Below are 8401 nucleotides of genomic sequence, written 5' to 3'. Positions count from 1 at the left end.
ATAAAACTTTGAGGAATCCAACCGGAACTGATCTGGAAACCTTAACCCTGAGAACTAGTATGTAAAAGGGTCCATGTTAGCTTCTAAGGAAGAAAATCAATCAAAAGTCCTACCCAGCTAGAAAGCCAATGCACTGCAACAATGACTAGTGACTATTTTACTGACTCGTGGATCTTGGAAATCCATAGTAATAAAATCACTTTTATATAGAAATAGGACTCACCCAAATGGTGCATACACACACACACACACACACAAATACACACACAACATACACACCTATACATTACATATCTCTACTGATGGACATTTGTTAATTTGCATTTTTGGTTATACTAAGTGATGCAGCTATGAACACAGGGGTGCAAATTTCTATTGTAGGGTATGGACTTAAAGAAAAATAGATGGACAGAATGTATAATATTAAATAAAATCAGGCAATCTCAGAAAAAAGTAAATCATACATTCCCTCATAAGCAGAATCTTACCATTGATATATGTACATATTTAAACAAATGTGATTTGAGTCAGTATAACATGAAGAAAAGGAAACAAGAAAAGATAAATATGAGGAAAGACTAAATGCGGGAAATGCACACTAGTGAGCACAGAGGATATAAGGATAATTGCTTTTATAGTTTTGACTTTGTCATGAGTATTTTCACTTTCATAGTCAAACAGTGAACACAATATATTTGATACTAAAGGTGTAAAATTTAATGAGAAACTTTATTTTTCTGTTCCAAATGATAATCCTAACTATATAATTTCATTGAATTGTGTAGTCTTTGGTTGTTTTAATTTTCAGTGTTTTGTGTTTTTATTATTTGTAAATTTTTAAAAAAGTCAAATTCATTATTTAAACTATTATACTTGGAAAGAAAATACATTGAGCTACCAAAACTTATTTTTGACACTCTACAAGCATTTATTTTCACAATTCAAGTAGTCAACTAAAGAAACCATGCAATTGTTTCAATATTAGAGTCATCTCTATAATCAAAATTTTAAAACCATATTCTACCCAAAGCATAATTTTATTTACTGTCTATTTTGATGAAGATATCTTTTGAAATTTTTCATGTTAAATTTATAACTATAATTGTCTTCTTAGGTAGTAGGAATTTAAAAGTTATAATATTACTCAATCTATAAGCAGGCTATTCTTGAAAAGGTAATGGGATTATTTTACCCATGTTCCTTTATATGGTCATTTAACCTGAGCAAGAATTCCGAGAAAGATGTGTGTCGTAATTAGTTACAGGTACTCAGTTGTATCGTTTCCTGACAATATTGAGTTGAAAAGCTAAAACGTGTTTGGATGAAAATATTTGTTTAGATAAGAAAAAATTTTAGTTTAGACAAGATGCCAAGAATATCCCCCAAGAAACCTGGGCTGGAATTCCCCTTCTATCATCACTAGTTATGAAAGTTATGGGACCTTGAAACATGAAGAGCATCTATCTTAACTCTCTCAAGACAATAAAGGCACTATGGTAAAATAAAGAATGCTTTATCCAGATAAATACTCAGAAAATATAAATAATGTCCTTCAGATTAGGATAGACATTTTTAAATACTAAATAGTACTCCCTTTACTACTAAGTTACATGCTTCACAAAAATAAAATTTTTGAGGAGAAATTATTGAAATAAATGTCTCAACCAAAGTTTCACACAGATTATCAAAATGCCCTTGTATTGCCAGCATACCTTTCCTTTTCTGAGCTATCTGTCAAGCATCTTCCCAGGGGTATTCACATACTCTTGTAGAGGTAACTCTTTCTTTTCTAGTCATGAAACCATGCCTAGCCTGGCTGCTTTACTTAAAGCCCCACTGTTTTATAAACTGTGTGTAGTGCCCAGGTCATTCAATACTGACTCATTATTCCTCTACTATCTCTGCTCTTCCATATCCTAGTAAAGCACTTAAAGGATCTGCATTCATGAAATGCTGTCATTGTGTGCTCAAGTACAATGTCTTCATTTCACATATACAAACTAAAACTGTTACAGTACTTTCACTCAGTATGAGAAAATATTTAAGATCAGAATGAATAAGCAATTGGCCTAGAGTCTTACAGTGGGGCAGAACCCTTATCTTCTTGGGGAAGAAAAGCTTAACTTTCAAATTCATTCATGTCAGAACCAGCAAAGAATGAGAGCACATTTTGTGACGCTCTGGTAGACATTTGGCAGCAATGTAAGGAAGAATGTGAGCTATTTGAATAAAATATTGTAAAGAGATAGAATTAAATATATTTGTACCCACCCCTATTTTTTCACCTTATATACCAATCCCAATGTAACCACTTTCTTTCCCCATAAAATATCGTCCCAATCTTTTCCTAGTGGTTTAACATTTTTACCAATAGTGGTTAAGAATTCACCCAGATTTTCTCTGAATTTAATGAGCTGTATAGCTTTTCAATTGTGTGACTGACTAGTGTGCATTAATGTTCATTTTCCTTTCAATTTGACTTGTGTGCATTTTCAGTCTTCTGACTTTCTAAGTCAGTTTCCTACTGTAAGTTCTCTGGGGAATATTAGAGGACTTTTACCTTCATATGAACATGCAGCTGAAAGTAGCAAGCCCAAAAGTCTGAATATGGCATGAGAAAGGCTACAGTAAGTGGTTTCCATGATGCTGTCCCCTTACTCAAAAGGAGCGGAAATACTACATAATGGTGGTCATGATGGGATTCTGATTTAACCAAACATTGAAGTGATTTGCCTTATTTAAAGAAACATGTTCTTCTAATGTTGATCCTTTCTTATTGCTTTTGTGGCTTAAATAGTTTGATCTTTGTCCATGCAAACTATTAGCAATGGCTAGTGTGCCTTTCCAACTAAGCATTAGCTTTATGTCTTACATCTCTTGTGGTTTATCTCTGGTACCAGAAGCTTAGAGGAATTGTAGATGGGTGTGGGTCTCCACAAATAAAGAGGATTTAAAGATACAGAGCATCCATTTGCTCAGCATCACTTGTATAGTCCATCAGATGATGACTAGTAGAGAATTTGGGGATCTGAGAAATTTGTTCAACAATCTTCTAGTTCAAATAGTGTCATTAATATGAAGTAGTCATTTAATCATAATGACCAAGAGAGTCAGGTTTCCATATAGGAACTCCATAAGTGAGTCTTGTTTTCATCAGTTGTGCTACTATGCAAGAAAGTAAGTCATCAAGCTGAGTGCTGCCATTTTAGTCTGCTTCCCATATCCCACTACTAAATTAGAGGCTCTAGAGTACAGTTGCAGTGCAGAACAATTCCATCTACACAGAATTTACAATTATCCCAATGAAATGGTATTTCGTTTATCTTTTCATTGAGAAAGTAGCCCAACCTCAGCCATTAAATTTAAAAAAAAGAGAGAGATTTGTTTCTGTTTCATTCTCTCTGCCTGTAAATTAATATCTTCATTTCTCTGATAGTATCATAGCATGAAAGTTATTTTTCCAATTTTTCATTTATATTTCCTGCTATATGCCTAAACACTAAGTAAATGCTCTTCAGCATTCCTTTTAAAAAATAATCACCTATGCTTATTTGGATGACTTTCTCTACTGTGGCTCCAGAGAAAATGGTAAGGGGCTGCAGTCATACTGTTAGGCATGCAAATGATATTCTAATTGCAAAGACTTCTTGGCTAACCTGTGATATCACTTCTAAAATCACATCTCAGTAATTTATTCTCTCAGTTCCCCAAAGAGTTCTCTTGAGGTCGGGATTGGTGTGAGAAATGGCATTTTTATTGCTAAATCTAGAGTAAACTTTGATTTTAGAAACATCCCTTTTCTTCTACCATTACGAATTTGTTATAGAAGAATTTTCACATCAGACATGGTCAAATGTTGATGAGTTCATCTGACCTAAATGGGTCTCCCTAAAGATAACTAAGAAATCATTATAGGATAAGGTTCCACAAGGTCATAGAAATATTCTCTTAGTTCATAACCAACCATCTTACCTCAGGACATGGGACACCAGAGCTGATGGAGCAGTGTTTACTAAGGAATCATAGAAGAATAAAAGATTACAAATAAACTCAGTTTTATTTTTGCTGTTTTGTTTCATTTTGTTTATGGATCATCATTAAGAATTTTGGCTTTATGTCATAGATTTATATGGCTCAACCTGATAAAGAATGTGAGCTACTAATAACCACTAATATAGTTTTGGATCAGCACCATATACCTGGCCATGAAATGTGGACAATTAAAAGTTTCTTAATTTTTGGCTGGACATTGGTGGCACACACCTTTAATCCCAGCACTTGGAAGGCAGATGCAGGCAGATCTCTGGGAATTTGAGGCCAGCCTGTTATACAGACCTAGTTCCAGGACAAGCTCCAAAGCAATACAGGGAAACCTGCCTCAAATACCAAAACCAACCAAACAAACAAAAAACACAAATAAAGAAGAAGTTTATTTATATTTTAGATCATTTTTTTGCTCAGTAAAGGAACATTAAAATTCTCATCATTGTTAAAAATAGTTCATTGATGCTGCTGTTCTAAAGTTAAGCAGGTAAAGGCAAAAAGTCTTCTTTCCTGTTACAAGGTAGGAGGAAGAGTGTGGTGGATATCAGCAGACAAGTTATCTGATTGGGCAAATAGGAAAATTGGGGCTCTTAGGCAAGGATAAGGAGGTTAATGTAAAAGGTGGGAGGAAGTTAAAGGGGACTAGATAGCAAAGAGGGGGATGCTAAATACAGGAGAAGGAGGTAGATAGGTAAAATAACATTTGATGGCTGTAAATGCCATCTTCATACTATAACCATACTATTAACTGTTTACTTAAAAACTTAAATGCTAATAAATCATTATAAAATTTGTATATACATCTGGACTGAGAGTGATCCCTGAATAAGCAAAAAAAAACCACCTAAGAAAACAAAAATAAAACTATACATGAGAGTCTCTCTTATGAGTTATTAGCCAGGGATATTTAAGAGACTCCCAAAACTTACAGCCTATTGATGTTTTCCTTTGTTATTTCCTAGACTTAAAAGCATAAGTCCATATGGCTGAAGATAACATGCACTCCAGAAACAGGGCCCAAAACTCATTGAACTGGAAATAACTTGAATGTCTCTGAAGGCTAGTTTTCAAGGCACCAGAAGGCACCATGCAAGCTTCCAAAGGAGGAAAACAATCAACAGTCCCACCAAGCTTTGACACCTATGAGCCACATCAATAACCAGTGGCACAATAACTCTAAAGTTGCAGTAGTGGCACAATACATTGATGGTAAATAACAGCTTTCTAATAGGAATTAAGACTCAATGAGGAAACCATGCCTGAAACCAGATAACTAATTGTTGCTAGTGAAGTGATATAAGACAAATTTTAATAATTCACAATTTTGATTGTGAAATATCTTCTATTATGCATATGTGTATGCGTATTTGTATGTGTGAATAATTTTGTCTCATATTTAAATGTATGTATAAGAGCTTCCTGGTCCCGCTTCCGGCCAAGGAGGGAGCCTGCAGTCCAGTCCCCTGCTCAGAGCCTCCTAAGTACTGGGGACTGTGGACAGGGGAACCAGTCCTCGTGGATTGGTCTTCCCACAGACTGCCAGTATACTCGTTCCACCACCATCCACTGTAGGAGATAAACTTGGGCCTGTTTCTGGCTTGACTTTCAGGGCGCTATTCAGAACCTCCTGAGGCCTGGGACATAGGCTCACATGGGGGGAGCCCATCCAGAGTCTGCTAGCATCCTGGTAGTGCCTCCACTCACTGAAGGAGCCTGCCTTCCTGTACCCTGTTCAGAGCCTCCTGATGAATAGGGACTGTGCATAGGGTAACCTGTCCCAGTGGAACAGTCCATCCACAATCTGCCAGCAGGCTAGTCCCACCTCCAACAACTTCATAAGGAGAGCCATCATAGTATTGGACCTTCTTACACCCACCAGAAGAGAACCTTGGTCTTTTACCCACCAGGAGAGGGAGAGACCCCACTGGAATGCACTGGAAGAAGGGGTGGGTAGAAGAACACAGTCAACAACAGAAAGATCAATATGACACACCCAGAGTCTAGGAACTCGACACCTGCAAGATTTGAACATACCAACACAGATGAAGCAGAAGAGAACAACCATAAAAACAACTTTATGGAGGTGACATAGACCTTAAAAGAGGAAACGAAAAAATCCATAAAGGAAATGGAAGAAATAACAAAACCAAAACTGCAAGAAATCAACAAATATCTTAAGGAAAGCTAGTGAAGACAAAAATAAATAAATAAATAAATAAATAAATAACTACTATCAAACAGATGAAGGAAACAATTCAAACTGTTCATGACCTGAAAACTGAAATAGATGGAATGTTAGAAATAGAAAAGTTGTGTGAAAAATCAGGAACTACAGTGGCAAAGCATAACCAATAAAATATAAGAGATTGAAAAGAAAATCTCAGGATAGCTACACCTACTTGCTTCTTGGATCCATTTGATTGGAAGATCTTTTCCCAACCCTTTACCCTGAGGTAATGTCTGTCTTTGAAGCTTAGATGTGTTTCTTGTATGCAGCAGAAGGACAGATTCTGTCTTCATATCTATTCTGTGAGCCTGTGTCTTTTTATAGGCGAGTTAAGACCATTAATTTTGAGGGAAAGTAAGGACCTTTGATTGTTAATACTTCTTTGTTTTAGATTTGTTGGTGGTGGTATTGAAAATATATTTGCGCTGCTTTACCCTTGGGTTCTGGTGACATGGGACTCACTCTGTGAGTCTAGTTAATTTCCTTGGGTTGAAATTTTCCTTCCAGAATTTTCTGTAGGCCTTAATTGTAGATATGTATTGTAAAAATCTGGCTTTGTCATTAAATATCTTGTTTACTCTGTCTATAATGATTGAGAGTTTTGTGGGGGTATAGTAGCCTGGGCTGGCATCCTTGGACTAGACATTCTGGCCTTGATAATTTCCATGGAGAAATCAGGTTTATTTTTGATAAGCCTGCCTTTATATGCTATGTGGACATTTTCATTCGCTGCTCTTAATATTCTTTCTTCTGTATGTTAGGTGTTTTGATTATTATGTGTCGAGGGGTCTTTTTTTCTTTGGTCCAGTCTATTTGTTGTTTGGTATGCTTCCTGTACATTCATGGGCATGCCCTTCTTCAGATTGGGAAAGTTTTCTTCAATACTTTTGTTGAATGTTTTCTGCACTTTTGGGCTGAGCTTCCTTGCCTTCTTTTATGCCCATTTATTCTTAGGTTTGGCCTTATTTATGATGTCACACATTTCCTGGATGTTTTTTGTTAAGGATTTGTTGGATTTAAAATTGTCTTTGGTCGATGGATCTAATTCTCTTAGTGTATTTTCAATCCCTGAGATTCTCTGTTCCATCTCTTGTATTCTTCTGGTTAAGCTTGCATCTGTAGTTCCTGATCGTTTGCCCAGATTTTCTATTTCCAGCATTCCCTCAGTTTGTATTTTCTTTATTGTCTCTATTTTGGTTTTCAAGTCTTGAACTGTTTGAGTTGTTTCCTTCATCTGATTGTTTTTTCTTGTCTTTCCTTCTTTTCTTTAAGAGATTTGTTCATTTCTTGAATTTTTTTGCTTTGTCTTTTCCTCTATTTATTCCAATTTTTTGATTGTTTTTTCTTCCATTTCTTTAAGTGATTTTCTCCTGTCATCTTTGAAGGCCTCTATCATTTTTATGAAATAATTTTTTAAGTCATTCTCTTCTACTTCATCTGCTTTGGTGTGTTCAGGTCTAGTTGGTATAGAGTCCCTAGATTCTGCTGGTGTCATGCTTGTCTTTCTATTGTTAGGTGTTTTCTTGTATTGTTGTCTTCCAATCGCTTCTTCCAGTGAGTGCAGATGGAGTCTCTCTCTCTCTCTCTCTCTCTCTCTCTCTCTCTCTCTCTCTCTCTCTCTCTCTCTTCCTCTCTAGGCTACTCTCCCAGTGTTCTTAGGTGGGTCAGGAGTTCAATGTCTGTAGTTCTGGGTGGTCCAAGGTCTTACTTCCAACAGGGGTTCAGTGATAGGGGTCAAAGATCAGACAGGCAGGGACTCAGGGTAGTCCTCTGGCAGAGGCCTGGTTATGGGATCAAAGATCAAGAAAGTGAGGACTCAGGGTGGTCCCGGTGGATAGACAGTTCTCTGGCAGAGGCCAGGTGCTCTGGCAGATGCCTGGCGATGGTAAAGCAATCTCAAAGAATTTCAATAGGTTTTAATATTGATGTTACTGGTTTAAAATGACATCAATAGAACATTTTATAGAACATTTTATATGTCATTCAGTGGTAAAAGAATGACCTGTTTCTATTTTCATAAGGTGTGCTCATTTGTTTTCAAACTAATAATGCAACACAATCAAGGGGTCTCAGTGCAGATGAATGGAAACCTCTGCCAGATATAATACTATTTTTTTTAAATATCACTTC

The sequence above is a fragment of the Phodopus roborovskii genome, unplaced genomic scaffold (genome assembly GCF_943737965.1).
Source record: "Phodopus roborovskii unplaced genomic scaffold, PHOROB, whole genome shotgun sequence".
Lineage (NCBI taxonomy): Eukaryota > Metazoa > Chordata > Mammalia > Rodentia > Cricetidae > Phodopus > Phodopus roborovskii.
The sequence above is the reverse complement of the archived record's forward strand: the minus strand, read 5'-3'. Positions refer to the sequence as shown.